The sequence below is a fragment of the Dermochelys coriacea genome, chromosome 4 (genome assembly GCF_009764565.3).
Source record: "Dermochelys coriacea isolate rDerCor1 chromosome 4, rDerCor1.pri.v4, whole genome shotgun sequence".
NCBI lineage: Eukaryota > Metazoa > Chordata > Testudines > Dermochelyidae > Dermochelys > Dermochelys coriacea.
Genome location: NC_050071.1, coordinates 130,772,077 through 130,789,693, shown reverse-complemented (window position 1 = coordinate 130,789,693; position 17,617 = coordinate 130,772,077). Strand labels below are relative to the sequence as shown.

General features: G+C 45.4%; 1 protein-coding gene across 3 annotated transcripts in view; it reads left to right on the top strand.

Annotated features, from left to right (window-relative positions):
- The window catches only part of FGFRL1 (fibroblast growth factor receptor like 1), a 245,202-nt gene that overhangs the window by 206,405 nt on the left and 21,180 nt on the right, over positions 1 to 17,617 (top strand). The window lies entirely within an intron of this gene.

The window sequence follows — 17,617 nt, the reverse complement described above, 5'->3', positions numbered from 1 at the left end:
GTAATAGCTCACCTTAAGTGATCACTCTTATTACAGTGTGTATGGTAACACCCATCGTTTCATGTTCTCTATGTATATAAATCTCCCCACTGTATTTTCCACTGAATGCATCCGTTGAAGTGAGCTGTAGCTCACGAAAGCTTATGCTCAAATAAATTTGTTAGTCTCTAAGGTGCCACAAGTCCTTTTCTGTAGTAATAGTCATTCTAAGAATGATAATGCACTAGCCTAATTGACAAAAAGAAAAGGAGTACTTGTGGCATCTTAGAGACTAACAAATTTATTTGAGCCTAAGCTTTCGTGGATGAAGTCAGCTGTAGATCACGAAAGCTTAGGCTCAAATAAATTTGTTAGTCTCTAAGGTGCCACAAGTCCTCCTTTTCTTTTTGCGGATACAGACTAACACGGCTGCTATTCTGAAACCTAGCCTTATTGAAAATATCTCTATTGATGCTATTGAGATATATCATATCTTTCATACACTTGGGCAGAGGACATGAAGGTATCATCCATTTTTGCCACCCATGAATGATATGCCTGCCTCTTGCCATTACTCATCCTTAAAGTCAACCCCTATCAGCTAAACCAAATGTAAAGTTATTAAACTGCAATCAGCTAGGTGATAAATGGTGTTTATGAGGGGCTTAACTATCATTACAGCTACCTATAGGAAAAATGGGGTGTTGTTTTTGAATAATCTAGATAAGGCCTTGGGTTTTAGCTAATTTGTATTAATTGGCAGTCATTTAATTTGAATTACAATAGGGCCACAAGCACTAGTCTAGTCTAAACGTAATCTAAGGCTATGTCTACACTAGAGCATTTACAGCAGCTACACTGATGCCGCTGTAGCGCTGCTAGTACAGATGCTCTAAACCATTGGGAGAAGGATCTCCTGTAGATTTAATTAATCCACCCACAACGAGAAGCTCCCCTGCCGACATAGCACTGTCCACACCAGTGCTTAGGTCGGTGTAACTTGCGTTGCTCAGGGGCTGGCTAATTCACACACCTGAGCAACATAAATCATATTGATCTAACCTATAGTGTCGCCTTAATTTCTTTCTGCCTCAGTTCCCCCATCTGCAAAATGGAGTTAATGATATTTCCTTTCTCTATCTTCTTCAAGATCTTCAAACGTGGCTAATGATTTGGGGTGCATTGATTTTTGAGTACCCAAATTCACATACTTCAAAGGGGGCCTGATTTTCAGAAAGTGCTGAGCATGCACCATCTGAAAACAGGCCTCTGCAAGTGGGACTCTCAGAACCAAAGGCACTGAACATCACTAAGGTTATGTCTACACTATGAGCTAGGGGTATGATTCCCTTGCTCATGTACACATCCTCATGCTAAATTGCATTGGGCTAGCATGAGTATAAATAGCAGTGTAACTGGGGTAGCACAGGGAACAGCAGCAGAGGCATGGGTGAGGCATGCTGAGTACACACCCATTAATTTCAGCCAGGTTTGTACTTAGCACGTCTCAGCCATGGCTTTGCTGCCACTGTCGAGGCTATACTGCTATTTATACTCTCGCTAGCTCAATGAGAGCTAGCAAGAGTATGTGTGCACGAGCAGGGGCAGCACAACCCTCGCTTGGATTCTAGACATAGGTCACTTTCAAAATCTTGGCCTTTGTCGATTTAGATTGTAAAGAAGGTGAACTAGTTCTGCTGTGGTTTCGTTCTGATGTATTGGTCTTACCCTATTCCCAATTATTGCTCCCATATGCTACAGGCCATATGCTAGGATAGTATTTTTCAAAATCAGGGAGTCTCATTTCATCCCACATCATGAGGCTCTTGTAATGTTGTTAAATGCCCCTTTTCCTTTTTTCTCTATCCCACAGAAATAATTTCATTATACAAGCCATTGTTTTGAAATTTGTAATGGCAGCTTGTGAATATATAGATAATTGTGGAGCATCCATTTTTACCATTTGTGTTTTACCCCACACGGAAAGCTGTAATTTGCTCCATGTAATTGGGTTAGGTTTAATTTTGGGTATATTATCCAGTTTAATATACTATAATCCTCCCTTTAAGTAGGATGCCAAGTGTTCCATTTGTTTTGGGAACCAACAAAATTGCCACTTGTCCAGAGTTGTACTTGGACAGAATTGTGAAAATGGTAATGCTTCACTCCTTAGACCAGTTTATTTTGTAGCAGACAGTGTTCCAAAGATATCTGCGATTTTCATTGAACATTTTATAGATTGTCCATGATACAACATTGTGTCATCTGCGTCAGATAAGGATGAATGCTGAATGATTCCTAGAAGGTGCTGTGTGACCTCAACTCCCAAGTTAAGTGTCCTCAAGTTAAGAGGTGTTGAGGGATGCTCAGCACTTTGCAGAATTTGGCCCAGAATGCCTTATGCTCCTTGCCACTTACATAGATTCTTTAAATTCTGGCATCCCTTTCTACTGAAGCAGCTAAGAGTTCAGGAGCCAGTAAGAAAAGCGGAAGTTGCATTAACATGCCTACCATATTCTGCAAACCAGTGATATTGCTGATGACACCTGCCCATTGTTAGTTACCTTAGGAAATTTATTACTACATAACACTTTATTTATAAAGGATTGATCCACCTGATTAAAAGCTTTCTTGACTGCAAATAGGTATTTCCTCTCCACCCTTTCAAATGCTTTCTCTTCACCTCACTTTCAGTGGATGACATGTCATTTACAAAGCCCATCTGGCAACAAGATTCTCAGATCATCAATGGGCTAGAAGTTGACTCTTCAGATTACAAAATTTTCAAATATATATCTATTAAGGGTATTGGCCTGTTGTTCTCATATAGACGTTTGTTCTTTTTAGGGATGAGTTAATACAAGGGCGGTATTTAAATCTGAGAGGAAAGATTCTTTAACATATTTCTGTGCCTTGCTGAATACCTGGTATGAGATCTGGACAACTTGAGTTTGATCTGTTTTCCAAAATACAGTTCAGAACCTGTCCTTTTCACTAGACTTCCCAGCATTTAAAGTTTTTTAGATCTGCTGTCATCTCTTGGTGAGAGAAGAAAAGATCAGTTCTTTCTCTCTCTTTTCTCAACTTACTTCAGGATTCTCTAGTATATTTTCTCCTGTTCCTCTGATTCTTATTCTTATTCTTAAGATTCTAGATTCTTATTCTTAAAATTCTCAAAATAAAGCAAAAAATAAATGCCTCAGGGTTTCTTCTTGAGCTTCCCTGTGGGAAATCCAGTTGAAGGAATTTATCCACTGTGCTTGACTATTTTTAGGATATTAGGCTGTCTGCAGCTAAGCGACTTTTTATACCATGTTTGTAAAAGTTCTTTGAAGTGAATGAAATGATTTCCTATGACTTCAGGGGCCTTTGGATCAGGCTCAGTATTTCTGCCCCAAATAAAGCAATGCAGACAGGTTTTGGCTTTTCTATGCTATAAAGTAGTCCTGAACCATAACAAGTTCCTGGACAGTTAGTTTCATTAGAGAGTTTGCATATTAACCTGAAGATATTTAATTATCTTCTCTAGGACAATTATATTTTCTGTCTGACTTCTTAACCACAAGATGATTTTGAAATGAACAAGCCCTGAACAACATTATAAAAGACTCATTGTGTTGTTGAAGAAACAGCTGAGTCCATATTCCTATCCATAAAGAACAGAATTTCAATTTCCAACTCATCATGATGTATCAGTTCCTTCCACACTGAGGTATTAACTTGCCATTTTAGGAAAGGTCAACACCCAAGATTAGTATGATTGATACTTTTGTTCAACATCGCATTATAAGTGTCATCTAAGAACCATTTCTGCACTGTTGATAGGACGTCTATGTTTGAGACCCAGCTGGAATTTTCTTTATACTGACTATTTCCAGCTGGGTGAATGATTAGGGAGATTTATATGCACATGTGAATGATATTCCTACTCATGCTTTGGTGCAGGAAATAATAAACATTTATTGGTGCTACTATATAGGGTAATGATAGAGATATAGCTTGGTTTGTGTGGGAAATGGCAGCTGCCAGGACTCACATGGCGTGTAAACTAGTGGTTAGAGTAGAGGGCTGAGAGCCAGTACTCATGCATTTATCCTTGGCTCTGCCTCAGTCTTCTTGTCACTGATCTGGGGTTTCACTCAGGGTAAACTTTTCAGAGGAACACAAGTAATTTAGGAGCTTTTGAAAATGGGAATGAGGCTCCTAAATCACTTATGTCCTTCTGAAAATTTTAGCCTTGAGCTCTTTGTGCTTCAGTTTCTCTATCTGTAAAATAGGTGACATTTAGGGTTGCCAGTGTCCACAAAAAACAGGCACCTGGCAACCCTAAATGGCACCTGGACACAGAAGCCAAAACTGTCTGGGTAAAATCTGGACAGGTGGCAACCCTAAGTGGATCAAGAATGGAATATTTGACTCCTGATGTGGTACATAGCTCTCAGCACTGAGATCTGTGTGTGCTATGACACGCTAGGAAAAGAAGTAACCCCAAGGGGGATTCTGTTTGATTTCCCCTTTGGAATAGATACCTGAAGAGGGGCAGGAGGGCCTGTTGTGAGGAGGAGCCAGAGTGGCTTGGGAAGGAGGGAGGCAGGCCTGTGACTGCCTTTGTAAAGTAATTGTTTTAATGGATCTGTCAGGGAGCTGTGATGGTACAGTGATTAGCTCCAGCTGTTTGCCCCCCCCCACCCCCAACTTTTGTAAATTGCCATAGCTCTATTGAATATCATGGAGATGTGCTGATTTACATCAGCTGAGGTGCTGGTCCAGGATTTATTACCAAACCATGCAACATGGCATTGAGGGTGAGTTTTGAACATCAGAAGGAAATGGTTACATCACCACCTCCTATCTTCGTTCTGCATGCAGGGCCCCATGGATGACTATGAGACCTCTGCACAGGCCTTAGAGAATGCAGTTCTTAGAATTAGCAAAGAAGGAAAGCTCGAGGGTAATGATAATATATTGACTTTTGCTTTTGACTCTAAAAAATCTACTTATCAGTTCATTTCGTATTCCATGTATATGCTTTTTCTGTCTGATTGATAATTCTTGCTGAAGGTACAATTAACACCCTATTTCCAAGCATAGCTAAGGATTCTGAGTACAGATTCCGATAACTGGATGAACCAGCTGTTAGCATCTGGATTTGTACATTCTTCTGGGTCTGTATTACTGTTATAGTTTTACCATTATCTGTTTTAAATGTTTCCAGGGGTGAAGGGGTGGGGCTTCTCTTACTTCTCTTGGAAAACTTCCACAGACTAATAGACGTCGCCGTTGGGAAGTTTTCATATATTCAACCTAAATATTACTAATTGCATCCTATTATTCATGTAGTTGTTCTCCTGATGTCCCTAAAATTTTCCTCTGCCTTCTTGGTGTTCCATCTCCCCACCTTATGCATTTAATTTTTTTGAAGGAAATAGATAATCCTTGTCCAAACCAAAGCTTTTTAACCAGGCCCAAAACAATACACAACAACATTCCTTAGTGATTGCTGGAGCGAATAGATCAGAACTAGAGAAAACTCCTCCCCTCCTGGTATGGAAACTTGGAAGCAAATTGGAGTCTTCATTGGGAAGCATTTTTATTTGGACCTGCAGCAGCATCTGCATTCACCTACATACTGAGATGTGGAGTAATAACAGTTAGCACTAATATAGAGCTTTACATCCATAGATGACAAAATGGATCTATGCATCATTATCTCCATTTTACAGGAGCCATAGAGTTTAAGTGACTTGCTTAAGGTCCTGTAGAGGATCATTGGTTTAGCCAGGAATAGAACCTAGGTTTCTGACTCCCTATTAGGGTGACCAGACATCCCGATTTTAGGGGACTTGTCCTGCGTCCCGACCTTACATTGGTCGGGACGCCCTTTGTCCCGATATCGGGACCATCCGGACCGCAGCCACAGCGCTGCCACTCACCACTTCCTGGGGCAGCTCCCGGCGCTTGCCCGCCGGCAGGAGTGCCGCGTGCTGCAGGGGCAGGGCTTGCAGGCACTGGGAGCAGGTAGAGAGCCCTCTGTCCCCCGCACCTGACCTGACCTGTGACCCTAGGAGCCAGAGGGACCTGCCTGCCGGATGCTTCCTGGGACGAGAGCTGCCCTAGGTAAGCACCGCTGGGACTCCCCACCTCACCCCCTGGCAGGTCCCTCTGGCTCTTAGGGTGGAGCGGCTCTGTGTGTTGCCGGTGCCTGCAAGCCCTGCTCCGCGGCTCCAGCACCTCCTATTGGCGCTTTTCACGGCCAGTGAGAGCCACGGAGCTTGCGCTTTTGGTGGGCGCAGCATGTGGAGAGTCTGGAGACTCCCCTCGCTGCTCTCACCCTAGGAGCCAGAGATCTCCCAGCAGGGCTGGTGAGTGAGGCCAGGGAAGGGGGCAGGGTGTGATAGTGAGTGTCTGGGAGGTGTGTGAAGGGCACTGGGCAGTGAGGGAGATTTGTGTGTTTTGGGGTGCTAGGCAGTGGGGGCTTGTTGGGGGCGTGCTGGGCAATGGGGGAGATCTGTGTGTATCAGGGCACTGGGCAGTGGGGTCTGTGTGGGGCATTGTGTAGTTGTGGTGGTGGGGCTGTGGGGAAGGGCACTGGGAGGAAGCAAGGAAGGGAGGGGAAATCTGTGTGTATTGTGAAACTAGCGAGTGGGGGGTTCTGTTTGGGGTGCTGGGCGGCTATGGTGGGGCTGTGGGCAGGGGGGCGCTGGACGGGGATGTGTGTGGACAGCACTGTGCATTTGTGGTGGAAGGGTTGTAAGGGGGCTCTGGGCATAGTGGATCCAGGGAGTGCTGGGGAATGGAGCTGTGTGGTACAGCCTTGGCCCACCCCAACAGGAAGGGGCACGCTGATAGCACAGGACTAGGTGAACCAGTGTGCCTCTGGCTCTGATCGGGGCTGTGCACCTGTGTCTGTCTCCTCCCCCCCCCCACCTCCCACTCGCCCAATGTGTCCTGATATTTCACTCTTGCGATCTGGTCACCCTACTCCCTGTCCAGGGCTCTAATCACTAGATCACACTGCTTCCTGTCAATATGACAGGAGAGGTTTGTTGAAATCATTTTCTTTGTAATAGATTTTGACTTGAGGGATCCTGCCAGGCCTGTGGCAGAGGAAAAATCAGTTTTTTGAATGGAAATTATCACAAAAATGGATAACACTTAAAATTCAATCAAACCATTAACACAAACTGTTTTATTTTTAGCAAATTCTGGGCTTGAGTATCAATAACCCTGCTTATTTTTGGCACAGTCAGAGCCAAAAGCAGAAATATCTTCAGTGCCCATTATATTGCCAAATTTTCTGCCAGTAACATCTCAGTTATTTCTTTAAAAACATTGTAGTGTTCCTTGGCTATGTGCTGCCTGGTTTGGTCTGTTTCATGTTAAGGGGTTTTGTTTGGCTGGGGCAGAAAAAGGGGTTTTTCCTTATTTTTCTCTTTAACTATTCCTAATCTTTTTGCTACAATGCACCTTTCCCAACACAGAAAGGCCATACTAGAATCATTTGGTGCTTTCCCTTCACGTTGCCCCTGTTGATAGATAGGTTAGGGGACGGCAAGAGCAAGCTGAAGGGTTGTTGGAAGAGCTGTGGAAAACTTTCATGACACTGAAAACTTGAACCAGTTTCTTAGAACTGGGCTGAGTTCCAAGCAGAGACAGACCCCAACTATCTGAGCACTCCTTACACAGAGAAGTTCAGATAAAAACTTTGTTACTGACCCTATCTCTACCTTGAGCTCAACCACAAATTCAGACCCAGGCATCCCTGGGTATGAAAGAAATTCAGAACTGGATCCAGATCCAAACTTTGAACCTTGAGCCTGTCTCGGGTTTCAAGCAGAACTGGGCTGATATTAGTATTGTCAGTCGCAAGGCTCAAGAGTCATGAATCTGGCTTCTGCTTTCTCTGAGCCTTTATGGTTTACTCAGGTTAAGTTTTCAGACTCTTCTCCCCAATCATGAGGGCTAGAATTTTTTTTTAAGAAAAGGAAAGCTGAGATTCTCAAGTAACCCCATGCCTCCAGGAGCTAAGGCTTTAAGAAAAACAGCAAATATCATGAGACTCGCAATAAGATTACTAGCTGATGTAGGTTTTCAGATGGAAATCATGTGTCAGTGGATTTGCATGAATGTCACTGAGCCTTTGGGGTTAATTGAAATCTGAAATTCCAAACAAAATACAACCAGTGTTAATCCACACTAAGGAGATCTGGGGGAAAGGATCAGTTTAATCTCTAAAAAGAAAAGGAGTACTTGTGGCACCTTAGAGACTAACAAATTTATTAGAGCATAAGCTTTCGTGAGCTACAGCTCACTTCATCGGATGCACGAAAGCTTATGCTCTAATAAATTTGTTAGTCTCTAAGGTGCCACAAGTACTCCTTTTCTTTTTGCGAATACAGACTAACACGGCTGCTACTCTGAAACCAGTTTAATCTCTGTAAGACAAAAACTACCAAGTGTTGTACAGTTGCGACTGTCTGCCTGTGTGTCCCCCAAGCGCCAATCACCATGCTAACTAGGCACCACCATCATGGTGGTAATAGACTGACAAAAAAGATTTTCAGAAAGTCTGTTTTCATTCTGTCCACAACTTGTTTTATTAATCTCTGGCTTGCTATGTAAAGAAGGCTGAACTGGTTTGGAATAGACTAGATATAACTTAATATTTATTTATTTATTTATTTTCTTTCTTTTCTTGGAATGAGGCAAAACCACATTTTCTCTATAAAATTTCCATGAACACTGTATCTAAGCACTTCTTCTGACTACAGTATCAGATGCAATTTTATGTTGCATTCTCAGCCCTCACTCTTTCCTCAAGAGGCTGGTGACACCGATGTGAGCAAAAATTCCCCTAATTCATGTTAAGGCCCACGGTCCGCCTCCCCTAAACAAGCAAATATATTCTTCTTCGAGTGCTTGTTCATGTCCATTCCAATCAGGTGTGTGCATGCGTGTGCACGGCAGCCGGAAGATTTTTCCCCTAGCAGTATCTGTCGGGTCCATCTGGGCCCCTCCTTGACTAGCACCATCCTGGAGGTCAACATAGGGCCCTACCAACCCTCTACCCCCTCAGTTCCTTTTTACCGCCAGTGACGGTTAGCTGGAACTTCCCCTTGCTCTTGTCGTTACAAGCACATTTGGCAGTCTGTGTATAGTTCTCATTAATTCTGTAGTTAGTGTTAAGTAGTTAGTAGGTACTTAGTTCTTAAGTTTCCTTTGGAAGGGTTTCCCCTCAGCGCTATCCCGGTGCTAGGGAATGCCGCGGTCTCCTGGCTTCAAAGCCTGTGAGGTCTGCTGCAAGTGTATGCCCAGAAGTGATCCTCACACTTCGCGTTTGAAATGTTTGTGGGAGAGTCATCAAAAGGATCGCTGTAGGATCTGCAGGGGGTTTTGCCCCAGGACACTGAAAGATAGGGATCAGCACCTGAAGAGCCTACTAATGGAAGCAGCACTCCAGCCCCCATCTGACCCGGGTCAGCAGACCCAGCGCCGAGTATCTTCTCCTCAGTACGCAGTGCCCCGGCACCGTTGGCATGGGCATCAGTGCCGAGTAAAGACAAGGACTCTTGGCACCATCGTGGCTCCAGTTGTGGCTCACATGCCGCAGGCAGGCACCGGTCTCAATCACTGGTGCCGCAGAAGAAGAGGAGGCTGGAGAGGGGTCGCTGTGCCCCAGCTAGACCCCAGGAGCTGGCCGTTTTGAGACCCAAGCCCAGCCACACTACTTCGGCCTCACTGCCAGAGACGGTCACGTTGACTCCTGCCCCCATGGAAGGGCGGTTGAGTCCAGACCCTTCTCGCTCATTGAGGCTGAGCCGACAACTTCACCTCCCGCCAACCCCAGAGGCATCTGAGGCAGCACGGGATCTCCTCCAGCTCATTCTCTCCACCTAGACAGGAGAGATCACCGGCACTGGTCGCTCCCCCGGCACCATCAAGGGGAAAGTCTGCAATGATGGCTCGGCGGTTTCCATCCCCGGTGCACTGCTCCCCGGCGCCAGAACAGGGTCAGCAGCCTCATCGGTCCCCTAGCCCTCGGCGCGGACCTCAGCACCTCGCAGTACCACTCCTCCGTGGTCCTTTTCAGGGACGTCAGAGTCGGACACCTATCCATCTCATAGGAGCAGAAGTAGATGGTCTGGGTCATCATGAGACTGGCACCCTTACCTGGCACCATGGCCCACGTAGTGGCAGCCCCTGGTACAGTGACCCTTTTGGACTCTCTGCGCCTTTCATCAAGGCCAAAGGTGGATCGAAGGGACGCATTCCAGGGCTGCAGCGGTGGCCTCGGCCACTTCCATATTGCCTCCGGCACCGTCGTCATTGGCAGGATAGGGGGTAGCTCTATCGCTCCCTGACGCCACTGGCGTCAATTACGCCAGGCCCAGCGGTATCAGCGCTGTCATCCACAGCACCGACAGCCTCGGCATCGACAGCCACAACACCATTGGTTCCGGCTTAGACAACTTCGGCACCACCAGCCTCGGCACCGACATACACATCTCCAGCACCGAGGGCCACGGCGCCGTCTGTATCGGCTCCAGCCCAGGATCCCCAAGCGCCGCGATCCGTCGGGTCAGTCCAGGTTCCCCCTGGAGTGGCGCCATCATGACACTCAAAATAGGACCCTACCAACCCGCCAGCCCCTCAGTTCCTTCTTGCTGGCTACTGCAACAGAGGGGGTAGGAGGGTGGGTATTGGAACGGACATGAACAACGCATCTCGAAGAACAAGAGTTATGGGAAGGTGAGTAACCGTTTTTTCTTCTTTGAGTATTGTTCATGTCAGTTCCAATCAGGTGACTCACAAGCCTAAATTCAGGAAGCGGGGTCAGTCCTGTCTGCCACGGCCACACCGCCTCCCCTAAACAAGCAAATATATTTCTGTTTGTGTAGCTCTCTCACTGGACGGGGGACAGTGGTTTACTGTTCACTTTGGATTTGGGTAAATGAGGGAGTGGATCTGCAAACTGGACTTGCGGGGAGATCTCTTCCATTCTTCCACGAGGGAAGGCCTCATTATAATTGTTCAAGCCTGACTGGATTACATCACTTTCCGTTTCCCCTCATTTCACTCCCTCCCCGCCTGCCTCTCTCCCTTTATTTACACCTCCTTGTAGTGCTGTAGCGTTGAGCGGGAGCTGCCTTAATGATGCATGCTGATCACTTCATTCCCCATCACCCCCCTCCATCGCTTTGAAGTGTGCTCAGGTCTCAGGCCTGAGTTCAAAGGTCACTTTGTTTATTTATGCAAAGCTGGATCATCTGTGAAATGGGGCTTTCAAGGCCTTTAACATCAAAAGCTCCAAAGCTGGCCCCATCAAGTCAAAGCAGGGACTGGTCTTGCATTATAACAAATTAAAGCAACTTTGTGGATCAGAGACAAACACGGTTAGATATTTGCTTCATAAATTGGGGCGTTGTTTTGACCCTTTGAAGGACTGATCGGAACCTACAGTTGGCCTGAAAACAAGCCATTCCCTGTTAGCTAATATGACACATTCTCAGAAAGTCATGCGTAAATAAAATCTGATCCTGGCTTGGTAACAGCCTGTAAATATTTCCCATCAGTTTCCCTCAGAGCCCAACTGTCATTTAGAACTTTTGATTTGTTTTAACATTAAGAAGGAGGCAGATCTGGAACAGTTCCGTTATAATAATAAACAGTAATAATATTAATAATAATAAAATATCCTTCTTGTATATGGCACTGTTTGTGCCATATGGTCCCAAAGTGCTACGTAAACTACTGTACAGAAATTCCTTCACTGCAGAAATGTAGTCATCTCTGGAGTGGCGAGAGCTGCAACCAGGCTGACAATGTGCATAGAGCATGATGCATAATGCTAAGTGGTAGGGAAATTTCAGCCACTGCATCAAGACAAACCCACAATCAGGGCCCTGTATAGTCCACAACACAAGGGGCCAAATTCTGCATCAAGGACTATTAAATGATGCGGCAACATTCATCCATTCTGTCACCCCTGAATTCTCTTCATTCCCATTCTCCACCGTATAAACCCAAGCAACTGTCGCTCATAGTTGAAAATACATAAAATTTGTCACTAATTGTTTTTAATTACGGGATTTTCACTGTGCCCTCCAGCTGGCACATCTCCAAGGCCTTTAGCTACTGTGATGATGCTCAGGCACTGCAGTTCAGAACCTCCTTCCCCCAATATATGCCAAAGGAAGGAGAAACTTGTAGCCAACTTCAGCTGGGCATTGCTTCCTACAGTGTTCTTTGTGCTCCCTGGCTGCAGGCTGGACTCCATTTTTGGCTGCCTGACCCCCTGCTGTCTGGCTTCGGGAATAGTGAAGGGAGCATACACGGCAATCCAATTAACTCACCCTGTAGGAAAGCTGAAGAGTAAGAGGCAGCAGAAGGCAGGACCTAGCAGGGCTGGGAGGCAGAAAATAAAAACGTCAGGAGCCCAGCTGCAGTAAAATGGCAAATTCCGTGGCAAAAATGATGAATTTTCTTGCACCTTGTAAAAATGCCAGATTCTCTGGCCATAGAATTACAAAATCCAAGGCTCCAGACTAGGTGACAGGGGCAGTTACACTTCTTAGAGCTCTTATTTCAGGCTCTCTGCAGGCTTGTGAAGACAGTGCTGCATTGCTTTACACTCAGTTCACATTTTCAATGTTATCTTCACAACTGTGAGGGTTAGAAAAACAAGGCCTAAATCGTACACCAGCCGAGATCTGACCTCTCTCTCTCTCTCTCTCTCTCTCTCTCTCTCTCTCTCATTTATTTATTTATTTGAGAGCTTTGATTCTATAGTACAATTCTGTCACCAGGGGTGAATTGCATGGCAAATTCCACAGCCACAGAATCGCAGAATGTGCAGGTCCTGCCATTAGTCTTACAGATGTCATGGATCTTTAACGTTCTTGCTGGCGGCGGCGAGGGGAAGGGAGGGGGACAAAGACAAGATCTCAGTTTTTAAGGTCTTGCACAAAAACATGCACACAGGAAAAGTGCATGGTAGGTAGTTTCTCTACCTGAAAGACAACACTGAATTTTACTATTACAGACATAAGGCACATAGACTGCTAGGCTATCTGCTCCGGCTGTAATGATGTGTGTTTTTTAAAGAGGAGGTGAACAGAGCAGTCCACCTCATTGGTAGTAACGATCTGATTTATTGGGTCGTTCTGACAGCTTTGAATATAACCAAAACTCCTCTTTAGGTTGCTTTTGTTGCCTCGCTCATCGCTGGTATTCAGGTCATAGTTTCACACGAGCAACTCCTTCAGGTCCACTATCCATGCAATAAGCATCATTCGTCAGATGTCTTGAATGATTTATTTCCTTGGCTGCACAAGAAACATTGGTGCTACAGGATAGAGAAAATGATTGTTGGATTGAACATAATGCCCCTTGATAATAACTCAATGACGGATACAAACCAGCACCATTCATAAAAGTGATGGCAGAACACAAACAAAGTCATTAAAATACCCAGGTCCAGAGGAACCAAGCAGAGACAAGGAGGAAATGAATCCCACAAATCTGACCACGCCTGCCTTTTGGGAACATTCAGCTCCAGATTCAAACTTGAGGCTTGAACTGAAGCAAACACCTCTGAGCTTTTAGGAAATTCAGAGCTGGATCCAGATTTATGGCTTGGCTCTCTCTCTAGAATTGAGCAGGCTGAACAGTGAGAGTGAGCTGTAGCTCATGAAAGCTTATGCTCAAATAAATTTGTTAATCTCTAAGGTGCCACAAGTACTCCTTTTCTTTATGGAGAATGTTCTCTGTGCATAAACAGAGGAACCTACTTATAGTAAGTTCAGATCTAGCTCAATTTATAGAGAAATGGCATGGGAGGAGCCCCAGGTTGTTCCACTGAAGAGTGCAGATCCCGTTGTAATGACCCTCCAGTTAGTGTGAAGCCGCTGAATCGAAAAAAAAAAAACCAACCCACCAAAAAGCCCTTCACTATATCTGAGGCTCCAAGTCTAAAATGTTTTATTTATTTTCTTTAGAATATGCTACTGAGTTTTGGTTTTAGACGTGCAATGATCCCAACAAACACAGACAGTGAGAGACTTACTGGATCTGAAAAACCCTGGTGAAATACAGTAATTATTTACCAAGGGGTTTTTTTCTTTTCCACCCAAAGAGATATTTATACTATGGGCTGAGTATCTATCCCGTAACTCATTTTTATTCTGTTCCCTCCACTCCCACACCATTTTTTTCCCTTCTTCTTCTGGGTCTTGTAGGTAACTCCACAGGTTTGGGATTTGGCTGCATAACAAGCACAAGAGTCTTCTTCAAAGGATCAAACGGATTCGGAGCAATTTGGCTGACTTCAAAGGCTTGGCAGCATGTCAAGTGGTGTTGAGAATGCCAGTCAGTTAGTGTGTGTAAGCAGAGTGGGGGTTGCACATGAGCTGACATACTGTAACATGAGGCAGGAGGCAAAGATGGGTATGCTGCTCTTTGAACATTAAGTTGAGTAGGATTAAGATATAATTGACAGAACATTGCCACTTAAACGTCTTATCCACTTTTAAGATGTTCAGCAGATGAACAATGGGACAGCAATTCTTTCATATTTGACCATGGCTTTTCTTCCCCCCGCTGCCCTTCCTTACTCTCTAAATGGTTTTTGATTGTGCAAAGGGATTTCCAGGTTAACTGGTAAAAAAAAGTTGCAAGATTCAATTTCCAAGTATATTGATATTTACAGAAGAAAATAAATGCTGCTGCTTAATTTATTTGATTATTATTCAGAAAGGAGCCAGTTTGTCTTCTTAGAATATCAGGGTTGGAAGGGACCTCAGGAGGTCATCTAGTCCAACCTCCTGCTCAAAGCAGGACCAATCCCTAATTTTTGTCCCAGATCCCTAAATGGCCCCCTCAAGGATTGAACTCACAACCATGGGCTTAGCAAGCCAATGCTCAAACTACTGAGCTATCCCTCCTCCTGCCTTCATTTCCTTTTCTTTTACACTCACTGCATTCAATTTTCAAAGGTCACAAAGGTACATTTGCACGATGCGTTCGTTGTTTCCTACCATTCATTCGGGGGAGTCTGCGCAGAATGGGCTGCTGATCATTCAAGCTGAGGAAGACTCCATGTTGTATGTTTTCACTGAGGGGCAGAGGGGTTAGTCAATGTTGCCTTTAAGGGCCTTAGGCAATTCCATTTCATGCTGCTTCCAGAAGGGTTGGGTGTGAGCTGGCCACAGCCCTTGTGAAAGCTTTCTGTGTTCTCGGTGACAGGAGTGGGGGAAGCTTCAGTGAGCTGCTGGAGTTCCAAGGCAGCAGTGCAGCGAGTTGTAAGTTTTCTTTTCCCTCCTAAGTGACAGCTGCATGTACTTCTGGGGAAACTTTGATGAGAGAACCAGAAACGGAACAGAAAAATATGTTTGGTGCGGTGGGGGTGGGGGAGGCGCGCTTCATGGCATCTCAGGCATTCTCCTTGGATGCTGTTTAAGACGCAGCAGCAAATGAGAGCAATGCATGTGCAAGCATAAAACTCCTGGTGCTAAAAACACACACCATTTTCCAACGTGGCAGTAATTGGGCAAGTGCCAAGGGGGGAGAGTGAGGGTTAAATATATGTTGTGCTTTAAAATCTCGGCCAGAGCTCACTGTACTGTTTAAGCATTATCCACCTTGCTAAACAGCTACAAAGACTAGATCCATTATTTCTAAGAGTTTCTGGACATGCTTGTGTATGTGCCGAATTATTTCCCCTGGACTCTGCAGTTGAGATTAGAACAAGGCTTTCCTCACTTCTAGCCTCCAGATCTTTTCAGGTGGGTTTCAGGATTTGTACAATTGAACCCTTAGTCTCTCCCATACGCTTACCTTAGGGTCACATATTTCTCTTGGGCTGCATGTGGAATTTACACTCATATCACTGATGTTGGTGCACAGTGACTGAGGCAACTCTCTGATTGGGTAGCCTTTAATTATGGGAACAGTCCTGAGATGAAGAGGAGAAACCGCCCACCAGCATGGAAGGGGTTAAAGAGAGCCTTTGTGCCCAGCTGGCCCTGCCCCATTATACCTGCAGCCAATGCCAGGCCTGGAGGGGGATGAAAAGGAGAGAACCTGACTCAGTTTGGGGCTAATTGGCGAAGAGGCAGGAACTTGCTGCCTACCTACCTGAGGGGAAGGGTCACTAGCCTGCCAGCCAAGGTAGCCACCAGGAAATAATACCATCTCCTTGGCTGAGGAGACTTGAAGAGACTTAGGAGCAGCAGCCCTAAGAAATAACTGGGTGTCTGAATTATGGAGTCCTTGTGTGGTTCTGGCCCTGCAAAATTTAGGGCTGCCCTGCCCAGAGGAGCCTGAGACTGTGGCAGGGCTCTGCCCAAGGTCCACAAGGGAGTGCTACTAGAGACAAGCCACTCCCGTGACTTGGATTGTAGAGGCCATGCCCCACACAGAAGGGACAGCGGTAAGAAGTAACCCAGGGCAGTGAATTTTGGGCTTCTTTACACTTACATTTTATAGCGCTCTAACTTGCTGGCTCAGGGGTGTGAAAAATCACCCCCCTGAGCGCAGCAAGTCTGAGTGCTTTAAAGCGCTAGTGTAGACAGCACTCGGAGCTAATCCCCTTGTGGAGGCAGATTACCAGGTGTGCAACCACACTCACACTTCAAAGCGCTGCGGTGGGAGCGCTCCCACAACAGCACTTTGAAGTTTCTAGTGTAGCCACGCCCTTAGACTCCCGGCTGGGAGGTATATTCAGGGGTTGACTCAAACAGGACCCTGGGCTGGGACCCGAGGAGAGGGAAGGTCTGGGTCCCTCTGCCCAACTGCCTTAAAGACTGAGGCACCTTAACCAGCGAAGCAAAGGGCCATCAGTCAAGCACTCCAACCAGTAGGCCACCCAGCCCTCCAAGCTCCCTGTTAGAAGTCCCACTGACTTAATTTCCAGCACCTCTGAAAATAAGGCCACTTAAGTAGGTGCCGAAATAGGGATCTCGGTCCATCCCAGGTATGAAAATTCTTTCTGGGATAAGCTGTGGTATAGTTAATGAGATGTCATTGCTTTGCCCAGAAAAAAGGGTTCCAATCCTGGATCTGACAGTTACGTGTGATGTGACCTTGGGTAATTCTCTGAACCTCTGTTTCCCCATTTGTAAAATGGGGACAAGAATATTTACTTCCTCCTCCCTTTGTCTTGTCCATTTAGACTGGGAAGGGGCTCTCCTACTGTTTATCTGTGCGGCGCCTAGCACAATAGGGACACACATCTCAGTTGGGGACTCGAGGTCCTATGTAATAGAGATGATGATGATAGGGGAACAGGACTAGATGGACCATAAATTTAGTCCAATTCATTTCAGTGCTCTTAGTTTGTCTTTTAAAAAAAAATAGCGTGTCTACTCAACATTGTTGCCTTCCTGACCAAAGCTTTCCATTCAGCGCTCTCCCAGGTTCGTTTGATCCCAATAAGCGTGCTTGCTCTCCTGATCTTTTATGGAAACTGCAAAATAAAACTGTTGCCAGAATTCCACTCCTTGCACTTCGCATGACTGATCACATAAGTCTCTCCCACCTCCTGGGTTTAATTAGCTGTAATTTTGATGTATATAATTATTTGCATGGAGGGTAGAATGGATCAGCTCCTCCTAGGAAACGGTGACCAGTAAATATAAAC